General features: G+C 42.8%; 1 pseudogene; it reads right to left on the reverse strand.

The window, feature by feature from the left end:
• Window positions 1-1102: 1102 nt before the first annotated feature.
• LOC116855291 lies at window positions 1103-8432 on the reverse strand (annotated as a pseudogene).
• Window positions 8433-18321: the final 9889 nt, after the last annotated feature.

Genomic DNA, 18321 nt, shown 5'->3' on the forward strand with positions numbered 1-18321 from the left:
AAACAGCGGCCTCCCAATCTCCAGCCCAGAGGAGCCAAGAGCTCAGGGTCCCACTCCTCAGTGCAACCTCAGAGAAAAGTGCTCAATCACTCCTGTCTCCCTGGCCTCTGGCCACGTTCCAAGCTCACCCAGCCTGTGACCAAGCATCTCTGTCTCTGGCACACAGCTCCACCTGGAGTCTTCGAACCCCACAGATCCCTGAGCTCTTCCAGGGGGTGTCTCCCTGGATCTTGTGGGGACCCCACTCACAGAGTAGTGGCCTCTGCCATGGATTATGGTTCAAGATGACCCCAAGTTGAGAGCTCACTCCTTGGCTCTTTCTATGTATCCAGCTTCCCCTCTCTAATACCTGAGAGCTCTGAGACACTCACATACCCCTGATCCTTCTGTGACCCCATGGGACCTGGGGCCATGCTGATCCTGCATGGGCTTCATCCCAGTTTAGCCTCTGGAGCAATGTTCCAGAGTGGAGCAGACTTTTAAAAGTCCTGATTTTGTGCTCTGTTGTTCCACCGCTTGCTGGGAGCCAGCCCCTCCCCCTATGGTCTATCCTCCCATTGCTTTGGATTCACTTCTCCACCCGTCTTACCTTTCATAAAGTGATCAATTTTCTGTTTCTAGAATTGTTATTCTTCTTCTCTTTGATCTCCTGTTGGATTTTAGGTGCTCAGAATGGTTTGATAAACTATCTAGCTGATCTCCTGCTACCTGATGTCGTCTCAGCCTGCTACTTCTCTGCCATCTTGACTCCTCCCCCTATTTTTTTTTAAGACACATTTATTTAGCATCATGATCAGACTATTACATTTAGCAATCAACAGCATGGGTGCAAAAAAAAAATCTACATTAAAACCGTTTGTTGGAATGCTTTACACTTTCTACAGAACAAAAACTAAAATAACCTGTTATAGAATTAGTCACAAATACAGTCCTCGAGTTTTTTGCCCATACACATGAGTATTGTCTAAAACATGTCTTCTTTGTAGCAGTTAGGCCCTGCCACCACTGTGCTTGGCTGAGTTCACAAATCTGTTGTAACCTGTAGCTTCCCTCTCACTTCTCTGGCTCTCCTCTCCTGCTAACCTTTGTTTCCTGGAAGTAATTAAAACCTTCTGCCACTGCTGTAGCTACTGCTGCTGCTGGAACCACCATAGCCACCTTGGTTTTGTGGTTTGGTGAAGTATTGGCCTCCACCACCATAAGGACCAGAGCTTCTGCCTCCAAAATTGCCTCCTTTCATGGGCCCAAAATTTGAGGATTGATTGTTGTAATTGACAAAATCATTATAGCTTTCTCCATCTCCAAAGTTGCTTCCATCATTACCAAATCCATTATAGCCATCCCCACTGCCACCATATCAACCACCACCTCAACTTCCACCAAAGCCACCTCGACCACTGAAGTTTCCTCCATGACCAAACTTGTCATTCCCACCAAAACCACCTCCATGACCACCACCAAAGTTCCAGAACCACTTAGACCTCTGGCTGGATGAAGCACTAGCCATCTCTTGCTTAGAGAGCACTTTCCTTACTTCACATTTGTGGCCATTCACAGTATGGTATTTTTTTTAAAGATTTTATTTAATTATTTGACTGAGAGAGATCACAAGTAGGCAGAGAGGCAGGCAGAAAGAGAGGGGAGGAAGCAGGCTCCCTGCGGAGCAGAGAGCCCAACACGGGGCTCGATCCCAGCACCGTGGGACCATGACCTGAGCTTAAGGCAGAGGCTTTAACCCACTGAGCCACCCAGGCGTCCCTACAGTATGGTATTTTTGAATGACAATCTTGTCTACAGAATCATGGTCATCAAATGTTACAAAAGCAAAACCTCTCTTTTTGCCATTGCCTTGGTTAGTCATCGTCTCAATCACTTCTGTTTTCCCATACTGTTCAAAATAATCTCCTAGATTATATTCTTCAGTGTCTTCTTTAATGCCACCAATAAAAATCTTTTTCACAGTTAAGTGGGTACCAGGTCTTTGAAAATCTTCTCTTGAGACAGCCCTCTTTGGTTCCACAACACTTCCATCCACCTTGTGTGGCCTTGCATTCATGGCTGCATCCACCTCCTCCACAGTGGCATATGCGACAAACCCAAAGTTTCTGGAGTGCTTAGTGTTTGGATTTATCATTACCACACTGCCCATAAGTGTTCCCCATTGCTCAAAATGGCTCCTCAGACTATTATTGGTTGTTTCAAAGGTGAGACCTCCGATGAAGAGCTTTCACATCTGTTCAGGCTCTTTGGGAGACTCTGACTTAGACAGCAGTGGGAGGGGAGATTTTAACGATGTTTGCTCTGTGGCATCCACGGGCAGAAAGGCTAATAGTTACTTTAAATGTAAGTGGGCAGAACACTTCAATCAAGATATATGGTCTCATTTTACATAGAATCTAAAATCATGAGCAAATATGTAGAATTAGAGAGTAGAACAATGATTACCAGATATGGGAGTGGGAGAAACAACATGTTGGTCAAAGGGTACAAAGTTGCAGTTATGTAGGATAAGTCTAGAGATCTAATGTGCAACATGATGTTATGGTTAATAATACTGTATTGGATTCTGGAAATTTTCTAGGAGAGCAGATTTTAGGTTCTCTCACAATACACACAAGAAATGATAACTATGTGAGATCATAAGATAATTAGTTTGAGTATAATAATCATTTCACTATGCATGTGTATATCAAATCATGTTTCACATCTCAATGATAGAATTTATCATTAAAAATCATAGTAAAAATAAGAAAACAATTCTAAAGTTCATACAAAGCTACAAAAGAACTTGAATAGTCAAAACTATTTTGGGCAAGAACAAAGCTGGAGTTATCATACTTACCAATTCCTAAATCTATTACAAAGCTACAGTAATTGAAACAGTGTGTTGTATTTATGAAGATAGATATGTAGACCAAAAGGGCAGAGGGGAAATCCTAAAAATAAATCCGTGCTTGTACAGTTGTCTGAACCTCAACAAGGGGGCTGAGAATGTGCAGTGAATAAAGGATAGTCTCTTCAGCAAAATGTGCTGGAAAATTGGATGTATATATGCAGAAAGTTAAATTGGACCCTAGTCTTAAACCCTATAGAGGAATCAATTCAGAATAGGTTGAAGACTTGAACATAGGACTTGGAACTATAGGACTTCTAGAAGGAAACATGGGGAAGTTTCATGACAGTATTAGCAATGAGATCACGAATCTGACAGCAAAGCATGAACAATAGTAACAAGGATAGGGGAGTAGTACTACATCAAAATAAAAAGCTCTCCACAATAAGTAAAGTGATTGGGAAGAGCAACGTAGGGAAAGGTAGGGAATGGTAGAAAGTATTTGTAGGCTGTATATCTGATAAGGAGTTGATTTCAAAAATATAGAAGGAGTGTCTTCAACCAAACAACAAAAACAAAAATAGACAAAGATAATTACTTGACTGAAAAATGAGCTAGGACTTGAATAGATATTTCTTTAAAGAAGACATACAAATTGCTAATAGGTATAAGAAAATCTGTTCAGTGCCACCAATCTTCAGGGAAATGCAAATCAATGCCAGAAGATATCACCTCACATGTATCAAAATGACTGGTATTTTAAAAAGGAAAAAGAAAACAAACAAAAGAACACTGTTGAGATGTGGAAAAATTGAACACTGGTATTGTAATGTGAAAACAAAATGGTGTGTCCGTTATGAAAAACAGTATGGAGATTCTTGAAAAAATTACAAATAAAGCCACCATATGCTCCATTATTTTCACTAATGGGTATTTATCTAAAAGAACTGAAGTCAGATGTAGAAGAAATATTAGCAGCCCCATGCTCATTATTCACAATAGCCAACAATGGAAACAACCTAAATGTGCATTCATGGGGGAATGTATAAAGAAAATGTGCTACACATATACAATAGAATGCTACTTGGCCTTTAAAAAGGAAATCTTGTAAAATGTGACAACATGGATGATCCTTAAGGACAATATGCTAAGTGAAATAAGCCAGTTGCAGAGGTCAAATATTGCATGATTCCCTAATAAGAAATATATAAAAGTGTCAAAGAATAGAATATTGGTTTCCAGCATCTGGAGAGAGGGGAAATGAAAAGTTGTTAATCAACATGCATTACTTAAGCTAGATGAATAAGTTCTAGAGATCTGCTATACAACATTGTACCTATAATTAACATAACTTATTATACACTTAAAATTAAGAACAGAGATCTCATATTTCTTATTCTTAAAAAAAATCAATAAATTTAAAAAATATTACAGAAAATATTTTATGATTACCATCTTGGTGTGAATTGTTACAGAATTTTCTATATAAGCAAGTCTGAAGTGTAATAGGTAGCACCTTGAAAATACCTGGTTTCATGATACATAGGAGATATTTTTGTTTTTTTATATAAAAAGGAGATTATATTGTTCTACATAAAGCATGGATCTTGTTGATTCTCCAGTGTGAGTGTCTCAAGATACATATATGTTTGTATTTTTACACACACATTTACACATTTGCTATAAATTTATATAAGCACACATATATTTATAAACATTAAATGATCCAGTTATATATCCTGTTGACCACTCCATTGAAATATTCTTGGCCAATTATAGGAAGGCTAAAACATGTAGATATAAAGAAGTAAATAATAACTACCCTCAATTTGTTATTTAGACATCAATCTAACAAAAGATGTGCAAAATAAAATGATAAATTGGATCTTAAGGTGTTAAAATATTAAATAAATTGAGTAACATTCCAACTTCAGAGAAGAGCAAATTCAATTTCATGAAGATGCCAATTTTTCCAAAATTTATCTATAGATTAATTTATAATTCTAATGAAAAATAGGTTTACTTTTTGAGCTCCACAACATTTATTCTTAAATATAAATGTAGAGCAAAGATCCAGAAACAGGAAAGTCTTTCCCAAAGAGGGGAAGATAGGGAGATTTGTCCTATTAGGTTTCAAGACATATATTAAAGCTATTATAAAACCATAAAAATTAAGACAGTATGGAATGACCAGAGACAAAGACACTAATGAAAAAAATACAGAGAATCAGGAAAATATGAACTTCATTAAAGAAAAATTTGTCATTGAACAAAAGGAGAAAAATATGGGCAACAAATTAAGTGGTTCTAGAATAACTGATTATCTGTATTGATGAACATAAATTTGGTTTCTTAGCTCTAACCATATGCAAAATTAATTCCCAGGTAAACTAAACATTTAAATGGGGAAAAAGGGGCACCTGGGTGGCTCAGTTGGTTAAGTGTCTGCTAAGGTTAAGCGTCTACTAAGGTCATGATCTTACTGGACTCCCTGCTCAGTGGGGAGCTTACTTCTCCCTCTCCCTCTGCCACTCCCTTGCTTGTGCTCTCTCACTCTCATGTAAATAAATAAAATCTTTAAAAATAAATAAATAGGGAGGAGGGGCAAGATGGCAGAGAAATAGGAGACCCTGTTTAACCAGTCCCCTAAAGTGAGCTAAATATCTACCAGAACACTCTGAACACCCATGAAATCAGCCTGAGATGTAAGATTATACACTTCTGGATCTCTACAGGGGCAGAAGACATCAGTGGAGAGGTAAACTGGAGTAGAAATGCACGGACTGATATTAGAGGATAAACAGAAGGGGGAAGGAGCCCCCAGAAGTGACCCAATGGAAAGTAATACCCCAATATGAAAGTGCCCTGTGACTGGGGACTGGCATTAACTTGGAGTCTGGTTAAAAGCACTCAAAAAAAAAAAAAAAAAAAAAAAGATCTTAAAGGGCAGGTGGTTGAATTGGGTGATTGTCAGCATGGGCCTAAGCCAATGGTTCCAGGATGTTTAACACTGGCAACCACCCATGACAGAAAGAGTCTGGGTGGCCTCTAGTCAGTGTTCCCTGAGCCCAAGGCTTTCTCCTGCTTGCACCACCACTTGGTCTGGGTGCACTTCCACCACACTGGAGATAGCCCAGTGTGAACTCCAGTTGGGATCCGTCAGCCTGCAGCCTTCCACAGCCCACAGCCTCTGTAACCTGCGTAATCATGGGGTCTGAGTGCACCCAGCTAGTGCCTGAGAGAACCCAGCCTGAACTCCACTGGGAGTCCCTCAGCCTGCAGCCTTCCGTGACCTGATCAGCTGTGGGGTCTGAATGTACCTGGTGTGGGTTGGGACTCCAGACAGCAGGCCCAGCAAAGGCAGCCACCAGAAGCAGGTTCCCTGGACCAATATCATTCACAGTTTTAGTGGAACCAGGGTGCAGAGACAAGCGGAGGTCTCAGGTGGCTGGGGGTACACACAGCCTGTGGAAGGTTACGGTGTTCAGTGGAGTTTGCAGTGGAGGAGTCAGGGGAAGCCTGAGGCTCTTTTTGAGGCAGAGATCTGGGGGCAGACAGATTCTGTTCTCTGACCTTCTGAAAAGCTGCAAAAAGCCACCAAAGAACAGAAACCTTCAGAGAACAAAAGCCTGAAAAACCGGTTTCCACAGAGCCCAACCCCTTGATAGGGGGCAGGGCAACTCAAACCAAGCAAGATTGACTGGAAAACAATGAGGCAGGCCCCTCCCCCAGGAAACCAGCTGAAAGAATGAGAGGACAACCACTACAGGGTCCCTATAAAACTGTAAAACCCAAACATCAGGGGAAAACAGTATAGTAAGCTCATGGTATTACCCTAAAACCTGTATATTTCATAGATACAAGTCTTTCTTTCTCTTTCTTTCTTTCTTTCTTTCTTTCTTTCTTTCTTTCTTTCTTTCTTTCTTTTCTTTCTTTTTTTTTCTTCTAATTCAGTCTCATGATTCTTGATCTTTTAATTTTTTTTAACCTACTTACCATTACAACTAGAGGTTTAATACAATATATTCCAAAATAACTTTTAACTTGAACTTTTTTCATACATATATCTGTGTTTATTTTTCTTTTTTTTAAATATACATTTAGATATAAGCTTCAAGGTAATCTTTTTTCCTTTTTCAATACTACCTCTACATATAAGCCAGTTTTAATCTCCCTTTATCTCTGTAAAGTTGAGTTCTTCAACAAAGATAACAAGATATACCCAGGATGAACTGAAATAACCTTCTTCACCCACATGGAGGATTTATAACCAACCTCGCATCTTATTCTTCTGTCAGTGTTTCTGTATATTTATTTTTGTTCTGATATTATATAAACCTTATTCTTGGGGTTCATTTTAGGTGGGTTTTTTTTTCTTTTTTTCCTTGTCCTTTACATTTCTCAGCCTTTTTGTTTGTTTTTGTATATATACATTATAAACCTTAATTTGGGGCCTCATTTTAGCTGGGTTTTTTCTCTCTCTCTCTCTCTTTTTTTTTTTTTTCCCTCCTTCTTTCTTTCTTTTTGGTGGTGCCTTCTGATTGCTCTGAAACTTTCCAGGGTGTACCTTGCCTGGATCGTATTAGATATATTCAGCTATACATCCCCTCAACCACCTCTAACAAAAATGACTAGGAGGAAGAACACCCAACAGAGGCAAAATTCAGAGACTGTGCCCTCTCCATCAGAACTGTTGGTTATGGACATAAACAGTACGTTGATAAAAGAATTCAAGGCAAACATCCAAGCATGGCTAGTTTGGAGAAGACTATTAGTGACAACATAGAATCACTAAGGGCAGAAGTGAGAGCTGGTCTGGCAAAAGTTAAAAATGCTATAAATGAGGTCCAATCTAATCTAAATACTCTGACAGCTAGGGTAACTGAGAGAGAAGATAGAATTAGTGATCTAAAAGACAAACAGATGGAAAAGAAGGTTCAGGAAGAGGCCTGGAACAAACAGTTTAGAAGTCTTGAAAACAGAACTAGGGAAATAAATGATGCCATGAAACGTTCCAATGTGGAGGCCGAGAAAAATTAAGGCCAAGAAAAATTAATAAAATGAATCCCACCTCAGGTTTAGCCTTAGCATAAGTACAGCCATCTTAGCTCTGGCAGCCATCTCAGACCCCTGTGCCCAAAGGCCAAACTTTCCCCTACTTTACTTTGGTTCCAGAGACCCCAACCCTGCTTTAGTAACAGGAAGTCCCAACTTGCTTTAGTTCCAGAGACCCCCACCCTGCTTTAGTAACAGGAACCAATAAATACACCTGCCTTAACTAAGCTCAGGGTCCAAGTCCCTACTCTGCTGTGTCGGGTATACTTGGGCCCAAGCTTAAGCTTGTTAAATAACCCTCATGTGATTGTATTGGTGTTGGCTCCTTGGTGGTCTCTCAGACACAAAAACTCAGGTGCAACATTTGGAGGTCCCACTGAGATCTGGGAGACTCCCAGGACCCCAAACCAGAGGGTCTGGTGCCGGCTGGTGAGTGCACTCATTTTTATCTATTTGCACATGTACTTTGGAAGCTCCAGTCTGCATTTTTACCCGTAAGAATTCCAACTTGTATCTGGGTCGACATTGGCTCAAGTGGACGCATGGTGGGCCATCAACCAGGAGTCTTGGGAGACGTCCCTTGCCACGGCAGGGGGTTCGAGTCCCCCTAGGCAGTCACAAGGGGGTTCGAGTCCCCTGCCGTTTCAAGGGGTTAGAGTTCCCCTAGGCGGTAGGGTGTCTTGTTTTTGTTGTCAGTTGTGCTGTTTGTTAAATGTATGGGAATTTTGTCTGTTGTGCTGGTTGTTAAGTTTATGGGAATTTTTGGAAGAGGAATCCCTTACCCCTACCTGGAGGACAAGATCCTCATCTGTGAGGAGAGACGGCTGCTGTGGCGGTCGTATTCTCCCTTAACTTCCTTTCAGTTTTGTCTTTGCAGCCCATGGGATTATTTGTCTGGGTGAGTGTGTTCTTGTTAATTGTTGTAAGTATATGTGCCTTGTTGTGGACTAAAGGTGTGATGGGACAGACACTGACTACCCCTCTGTCCCTGATGATTAACCACTTCTCTGTCAGGGAGAGAGCTCATAATCTGAGCACAGATGTACAAAAGGGAAAGTTTTGGACTTTCTGCATGTCTGAGTGGCCAGCTTTTAATGTAAAATGGCCACAGGAAGGAACCTTTCAACTGCATATTATCCTACAGGTTAAGGCCGTCATCTTCAGAGAAAAACCACACAGCCACCCTGACCAAATACCTTATATACTGGTCTGGCAAGACATGATAGAGAATTCTCCCTCCTGGCTTAAACCTTTTCTCCCTCCCAAAGCAGGACCTACACCCAAGATCCTGGTCCTGTGGAAACCAACTCCTAAGTCTAACAAGAAAGTGGAGTCCAAATCAAAGACTCCACTTTACCTGGTCTTCCAGGACACTCCCATGGAGGACTTGATTTTTGCGCCACCCTACCAGGTCCCCCCCCACGTCTGCCCCTCCAGCAGAGGCATCAGGGGCTGTCGAGAGAGTGCCACCCCCCCTTTCAGATGGAGGGGCCCCCATGCATGGGCTGGCGGCAGGGACACGTGGACGGACCCATTGAGCGGCCCCAGCCTCAAACCTGGGACTGGCCAATTCCACTGTCCTTCCCCTCTGCACCATGGGACCCCCCAATGAAACAGAGGGACAACCAATGTTATACTGGCCATTCTCTACTAGTGATTTATACAATTGGAGAACTCAACATGCAAAGTTCTCCAATAAACCAAAAGATCTGATTGGTCTTTTGGATACTGTTCTTTTCACCCATCAGCCCACCTGGTATGACTGTCAGCAGCTCTTGCAGGTCCTCTTTACCACTGAGGAAAGAGAGCGAATCCAGATGGAAGCTCAGAAGTCCATCCTAGGTGATGACAGACAGCCAGCTCAGAACTCCCAATCTCATAAATGCAGCTTTCCCCTTGTCTCACCCTGCTTGGGACTACAACTTGGCAGAAGGTAAGGAGAGGCTCCAGGTCTACTGCCAGACTCTAATGGCAGGTCTCAAGGCTGCAGCATGCAAGCCTACCAATCTGGCCAAGGTATATGATGTAAAACAGGGTAAAGATGAGAGTCCAGTGGCATTCCTAGAAAGGGTCATAGAGGCATTCAGACCCTATGAATGAAGAGGCCCCAGAGACCAAAGCTGTCATAGTTATGGCTTTTGTTAACCAAGCCACTCCGGACATTAAAAGGAAATTACAGAGGGTAGAAACACTAAGAGAAAAGAGTCTATGGGATCTGATAGTGGTGGCAGAAAGAGTCTACAATAACAGAGAGACCCTGGAGGAGCAACAGGCTAGAATAAGTGACCGTCAGACTCAGAACCTGGCTAAGATCCTACTGGCCATGACCATGGATGACCCACATGAAAAACAGAGATGTCTCAAGAAGCTGGCTTCAAAAGAAGGTAAGGGGGATGGCCCCCACTGAGAATGCCCCAAACTGAATAGAAACCAGTGTGCTTATTGCAGGAAAGAAGGCCACTGTGCAAAGGTCTGCCCCTGGTTAAAGGAATCCCCCGACAAAAGACCAAAGGCCTCCACTACTATCTTGGAGGTCGAAGAGTTAGATGATTAGGGGAGTCTGGGTTCAGCAACCCTCCCTGAGCCCAGGGTAACCCTTAAAGTGGAGGGGCAACCAATTAAATTCCTAGTAGACACTGGGGCACAGCACTCTGTCTTGCTACCACCTCAAGAGAAGTTGGCAAATAAGACCTCATGGGTAGAGTGGGCCATAGGCACTAAACAATATTCATGGACTACCTGAAGAACAGTGGATCTCAGCATGGGCCGGGTAACCCACTCCTTCATGGTCATTCCTGAGTGCCCCTACCCCCTGTTAGGCTGGGACCTACTCACCAAGATGGGAGCCCAAATTAGTTTCCACTCTGAAGGGGCAAAGGTTCTGGATAAAGAGGGACACCCAATCCAGGTGCTTGTCATGAATATCAATATCGTCTTCACCAAATGCCCCCAGAACGAATGACTGACATTGACCACTGGTTGCAGGAGTTTCCCCAAGCGTGGGCAGAAACCGAGGGAATGGGATTGGCCCAACATCAGCCAGCGATATACATTGAACTAAAGCCAGGAGCAGAACCAGTCAGAGTCCGCCAATACCCCATGCTTCTCACAGCACAGACGGAGATCATCCCACACATCCGGCGACTGCTAGACTCAGGCATACTTTGGTCTTGTCAGCATGGAACACTCCCTTGCTGCCAGTACGAAAGCCACACTCTAATGATTATAGACCAGTCCAGGACTTGAGGGAAGTTAACTGACGGGTGATGGACATGCACCCTACGGTCACAAACCCCTACATCCTCCTCTCCACCTTGCCCCCAGACAAGACTTGGTATACAGTGCTAGACCTAAATGATGCCTTTTTCAGCTTGGCCCCAAAGAGTGAAGACCTCTTCACTTTTGAATGGGCAGACCTGGAGAAAGGCATCAATGGCCAACTCAACTGGACTCGACTACCACAAGGATTCAAGAATTCGTCCACCATCTTTGACGAGGCACTGCACGAAGACAGGTGAGTTCCGTGCCAAACACCCTAATCTGACTCTATTACATTATGTAGATGATATCCTGTTGGCAGCAGAGGACCAGGAAACATGCCTACAAGGCACCAAGGACTTGCTCCAAATGATAGCAACTCTGGGATACCGGGCTTCAGCTAAGAAGGCCCAGATCTGCAGAATGGAGGTGAGCTACCTGGGGTACAAGTTAAAAGATGGACAAAGATGGTTAATGGATGCACGGAAGGAGACCGTCATGAAAATCCCACAGCCTTGAAATGTCTGCCAGGTACATGAATTCCTGGGGTCAGCTGGGTTCTGCCGATTGTGGATCCCAGGTTTTGCTGACATAGCTAAGACCCTCTACGAGGCCACGAAACAAAAGTGGGGCTTTGTATGGACTGAGGCCATGGACAAAGCCTTCAATGACCTTAAACAAGCCTTGCTTTTGGCCCCAGCACTCAGACTGCCTGATCTAAGTCCTTCCATCTTTACGTGGATGAAAAGGAAGGGGTGGCAAAGGGAGTCCTAATTCAATACATGGGCCCCTGGAAGAGACCAGTGGCATACCTCTCAAAGGAATTAGATGCCATGGCTGCTGGATGGCCTCCATGTTTAAAAATTATTGCTGCAGTGGCCACCATGGTTAAAGATGCAGATAAGCTGACTATGGGCAGGAACTATACGTCACTACCCCACATGCCATTGAAGGGGTACTCAAACAACTCCCGGACTGTTGGATCAGCAATGTCCGCTTGACCCATTACCAAGCTTGCTTTTGAACCCTACCAGAATTTTGTTCCAGGCGCCAACAGCCCTAAACCCAGCAACACTGCTCCTTAACCCTGACGGGGACCCCCCCCACACACATGACTGCCAAGAAATCCTGGATCAGGTGCACAGAGTCAGAGCTGATCTCCAGGATCAACTGCTGCCAAATGCAGATGACACCTGGTATACAGATGGCAGTAGCTTTGTCCAGGAAGGAATCAGGTATGCAGGGGCAGCTGTGACCACAGAGACAGAGACTGTCTGGCCAGAACCATTGGCGGCTGGGACTTCTGCCCAACGTGCAGAACTGATTGCACTAACCAAGGCACTAGCAATGGGAGCAGGCAAGTGGATAAACATCTATACTGATAGCAGGTATACCTTTGCCACAGCCCACATCCACGGAGCCATTTATAGAGAAAGAGGGCTCTTAACAGCAGAAGGAAAGACTATTAAAAACAAGGCAGAAATCCTCGAGCTCCTAAGGGCCCTCTGGCTGCCTAAGGCACTGGCCATTATCCATTGTCTAGGACATCAAAAAGCAGACACACCAGTGGCCAGGGGAAACAGGCTGGCTGACTTAAAGGCAAAAGAGGCAGCTCTTTCAGTGGACCATGTCTTAGTGACCACACTGCCCGATCCGGGAGCACTGAGCTTGCCAGATAACCCCAACTATGCTGATGCATACTTACAATGGATTAGGCCTCTGCCCGAGACACAATGCCTACATGGCTGGTGGAGAGCTGCAGATAGCAGCATAATCCTACCAGAGGAACTGGGTCAGCGACTCCTATCCAAAATGCACAGGAGTACACATATGGGAACAAAAAAAAAAAAAAAATGGAAGACTTGGTGCGACATGTAAAGATCACTATCAAAGACTCCTGATCAAAGATCGAACAGATTGTGGCAAGCTGCCACGCATACCAATTAACTAATGCCACCACCCATGGATCTAACCCGGGCACCCAGCTCGGGGGGACCACCCAGGAGCCTACTGGGAAGTGGAGTTCACCGAGATAAAACCTGGAAAATACAGATACAGGTATTTACTGGTATTTGTAGATACTTTTTCAGGATGGACAGAGGCATTTCCCACCAAAGATGAAACCACACAGACCGTGACCAAGAAACTGCTGGAAAACATCTTACTGAGGTATGGTTTTCCTATTAATATTGGATCAGACAACAGACCAGGATTCATCTCTAAGGTAACACAGGGAGTGGCACTAGTACTTGCGGCAGGTTGGAAATTACATGGTGCATATAGGCCCCAAAGCTCAGGACAGGTAGAGAGGATGAGAAGAACATTAAAAGAGACCTTGAATAAATTAGCCTTGGAGACTGGCATGGATTGGATGACTCTCCTCCCCTTCGCCCTATGTAGGGTGTGAAACTCCCCATATAAGATGGGACTTACCCCTTACGAGATCATGTTCGGTATTCCTTCATTTATTATTCCCAATTTAAAATCTGAGGTGCTTGCTGAGTTTAATGATCACCAACTCCTTTTCTCCCTCCAAACATTACAATGAACCCATGAACAGGTGTGGCCTAAGCTGAGGGCCCTCTACGAGACTGGGCCACCCCCAGACCCACATCGATATCAGCCAGGTGACTGGGTGTACATCCAGAGATACCAACATCAGACACTCCAACCATGCTGGAAGGGACCCTACATCGTGATCCTGACCACTCCCACCGCTCTCAAGGTTGATGGGATTACTCCCTGGGTCCACTACAACCACGTCTGGCCAGCTGACCCACATGCCATTCTCAAGGACTTCATCCCAGAATGGAAAAGTCAGCCCAAGAAGGATAATCCCCTAAAGCTAAGACTGTACTGTTCTCACTTACCCCACTAATGCTGCTTACTTTTATCAAAGACAGAGTCAGTACAGTTCAGCTCATGGTACTCAGACAGCAATACCAACCACCAGACCTTGTTGCTGAGGCCAGCCTGGACCCATGATTGGGTTTTCCTTAGGTTCCTCTGAGAAGGGGAAATGTGGAGGCCGAGAAAAATTAAGGCCATCCCACCTCAGGTTTAGCCTTAGCATAAGTACAGCCATCTTAGTTCTGGCAGCCATCTCAGACCCCTGTGCACAAGGGCCAAACTTTCCCCTACTTTACTTTGGTTCCAGAGACCCCCACCCTGCTTTAATAACTGGAAGCCCCATCCTGCTTTACTTCCAGAGACCTCCACCCTGCTTTAGTAACAGGAAACCCCACCCTGCTTTAGTAACAGAAATCCCCACCCTGCTTTAGTAACATGAACCCACAAATTCCCCTGCCTTAACTAAGCTCGGGATCCAAGTTCCTACTCTGCTATTTCAGGTATACTTGGACCCAAGCTTAAGCTTGTTAAGTAAACCCTCGTGTGATTGCATCAGTGTTGGCTCCTTGGTGGTCTCTCAGACGTCAAAACTCAGGTATAACAGTTCCAATGTCAGAATTATTGGGATCCCTGAGGGGTTGGAGAAAGAGAGAAGACTAGAAGATATACTTGAAAAAAGCATGGATGAAAATTTCCTTAATTTGGGAAATGGAACAAGTTTTCGTGCCTAGAGCAGAAAGGATAGCCCCCAAGATCAACGAGTATAGACATCAAGAAACTTAATTTTGAAATTCATGAATCTTAATTTCAGACAGGAAGTCTTAAGGGCAGCTACAGGGAAGAGACTCCTTATGTACAGAGGAAGATCCATCAGAATAATGTCAGACCTGTCCACAGAAACCTGGCAAACCAGAAAGGGCTGACAAGACATACTCAGGGCACTAAATGAGAAGAATGTGCAGCCAAGAATACTTTATCCAGCAAGATTGACATTCAAAATGGATGGAGAGATAAAGAGCTTCCAAGACGGGAAAGATTTAAAAAAGTGTGTGACCACAGGAGGGGAGAAGTCAAGATGGCAGAAAAGTAGCAGGCTGAGACTACATCAGGTAGCAGGAGATCAGCTAGATAGTTTATCAATCCATTGCGAACACCTACAAGTCCAATAGGAGATGGAAGAGAAGAAGAGCAGCAATTCTAGAACAGAAAATCGACCACTTTCTGAAAGGTAAGACTGGTGGAGAAGTGAATCAAAAGCGACGGGAAGATAGACCATGGGAAGAGGGGCCAGTTCCCAGCAAGCAGCAGAGCAATGGAGCACAAAATTGGGACTTTTAAAAACCTGCTCCACTGAGGTACATCACTTCAGAGGCTAAACCGGGGTGTAACTCACGTGGAACCAGCATGGCCCCAGGTCCTGTGGGGTCACAGAAGGATAGGGAATGTCTGAGTGTCCCAGAGATCTCAGGTATTAGAGCGGGGAACTGGCTACAGAGACAAAGCTGAGGAGTGAGCTCTCATCTCAGGGTTACCTTGAACCGGTCACAGGCTGGGTGAGCTTGGAGTGTGGCCATAGTCCAAGAAGACGGAAGCGATTGAGCGCTTTTCTCTGAGGGTGATCTGAGGAGCAGTGGCGTGAGCTCTCAGCTCCTCTGGGCTGGAGATTGAGAGGCTGCCATTATCATTCCCATCCTCCGGAACTCTACAGAAAGCATTCAAGGAACAAAAGCTCCCGAAAGCAAACCCAAGCAAATTACTTAGCCTGGCCCCCAGTAAGGGGAGGGCAATCTCATTTCAGGCAAAGACACTTGAGAATCATTACAACAGGCCCCTCCCCCAGAAGATCAACAAATAATCCATCCAAACTAAGTTCACTTACCAAGGAGAACAGCAAAATTGCAAAAGAGGAGAAAGCAAAGCATAGAATCCATGGCTTTCTCACCATGATTCTTTTCTCCTGCAGTTAATTAACTTTTTTTTTTCTCTTCTGCTAAACTTTTTTTTTAACTTTTACTCTTTCCTCTTTTAACATTTTTTAACAAGTTTATCTTAACAATAACTTTCATTAAAAAAATTTAATAATCTTTATTGAACCTTCATTATTATAGTAATATTTTATCCTACATTGTATCTAACTTACTTTATCAACTCCTTTTTTAGAAATTGAAAAATTTTTTTTCTCATCTTTATAGGTATATCCCATCCCTTCATTGTGTCTACCCTTACATATGTTTTCATTCTTAAAATTTTGGGATGCAGTTTCTTCTAAGAGACCAAAATACTCCCAAAATTAAGTGGGTGACCCTGTTCTAGTCACCAGTCATATATATATATATATATATATATATATATATGTTTTTTCTCTTTCTTAATATTTTTTCTTTATTTGTTTTCTTTTTTTAACTTTTTTTTTTTCTGAACTTCTTTTTATACCCTTTCTCCCTCCCATGATTTGGGGACTCTTCTGATTTGGTTAAAACACATTTTTCTGGGGTCTTTGCCACCCCTTTAGTATTTTATTCGCTCCTTCATATATTCTTATCTAGACAAAATGACAAGGTGGAAAAACTCACCACAAAAAAAACAAACAAACAAACAAAAAAACACACAAGAGGCAATACTGAAGGCTAGGGACCTAATCAATATGGACATTGATAATATGTCAAATGTAAAGTTCAGAATGATGATTCTCAAAGTTCTAGCCAGGCTCGAAAAAGGCATGGAAGATATTAGAGAAACCCTCTCTGGAGAGATAAAAGCCCTTTCTGGAGAAATTAAAGAATTAAAATCTAACCAAGTTGAAATTTAAAAAAGGTATTAATGAGGTACAATAAAAAATGGAGGCTCTTACTGCTAGGATAAGTGAGGCAGAGGAAAGAATTAGTCATATAGAAGACCAAATGACAGAGAATAAAGAGGCTGGACAAAAGAGAGGCAAACAAATACTGGACCATGAGGGGAGAATTCGAGAGATAACTGACACCATAAGACGAAACAACATTAGAATAATCGGGATTCCAGAAGAAGAAGAAAGAGAGAGGGGAGCAGAAGGTATATTGGAGAGAATTATTGTAGAAAATTTCCCTAATATGGCAAAGGGAACAAGCGTCAAAATCCAGGAGGCACAGAGAACCCCCAACAAAATCAATAAGAATAGGTCCACACCCTGTCACCTCATAGTAAAACTTACAAGTCTTAGCGACAAAGAGAAAATCCTGAAAGCAGCCCGGGAAAAGAAGTCTGCAACATACAATGGTAAAAATATTAGCTTGGCAGTGGACTTATGCACAGAGACCTGGCAGGCTAGAAAGAACTGGCATGATATATTCAGAGCACTAAACGAGAAAAACATGCAGCCAAGAATACTATATCCCAGCTAGGCTATCATTGAAAATAGAAGGAGAGATAAAAAGCTTCCAGGACAAGCAAAAGCTGAAAGAATTTGCAAACACCAAACCAGCTCTACAGGAAATGTTGAAAGGGGTCCTCTAAGCAAAGAGACACCCTAAAAGTAGTAGATCAGAAAGGAACACAGACAATACACAGTAACCATCACCTTACAGGCAATACAATAGCACTAAATTCATATCTCTCAATAGTCACCCTGAATGTAAATGGGCTAAATGCCCCAATCAAAAGACACAGGGTATCAGAATGGATTAAAAAACAAAAACAAAAGCAAAACAAAACAAAACAAAAAAACCCATCAATATGCTGCCTATAAGAAACTCATTTTAGACCCAAGACACCTCCAGATTTAAAGTGAGGGGGTGGAAAACAATTTACCATGCTAACGGACATCAAAATAAAGCTGGGGTGGCAGTCCTTATATCAGAACAATTAAACTTTAAGCCAAAGACTATAATAAGAGATGAGGAAGGACACTATATCATACTCAAAGGTTCTGTCCAACAAGAAGCTGTAACAATTTTAAATATCTATGCCCCTAACATGGGAGCAGCCAACTATATAAACCAATTAATAACAAAATCAAAGAAACACATCAACAATCATACAATAATAGTAGGGGACTTTAACACTCCCCTCACTGAAATGGACAGATCATCCAAGCAAAAGATCAACAAGGAAATAAAGGCCTTAAACGACACACTGGACCAGATGGACATCACAGATATATTCAGAACATTTCATCCCAAAGCAACAGAATACACATTCTTCTCTAGTGCACATGGAACATTCTCCAGAATAGATCACATCCTTGGTTCTAAATCAGGTCTCAACCAGTATCAAAAGATTGGGATCATTCCCTGCATATTTTCAGACCACAATGCCCTGAAGCTAGAACTCAATCACAAGAGGAAATT

This window comes from Lontra canadensis, unplaced genomic scaffold, assembly GCF_010015895.1.
Source record: "Lontra canadensis isolate GAN:19392208 unplaced genomic scaffold, GSC_riverotter_1.0 scaffold100, whole genome shotgun sequence".
Classification (NCBI taxonomy): domain Eukaryota; kingdom Metazoa; phylum Chordata; class Mammalia; order Carnivora; family Mustelidae; genus Lontra; species Lontra canadensis.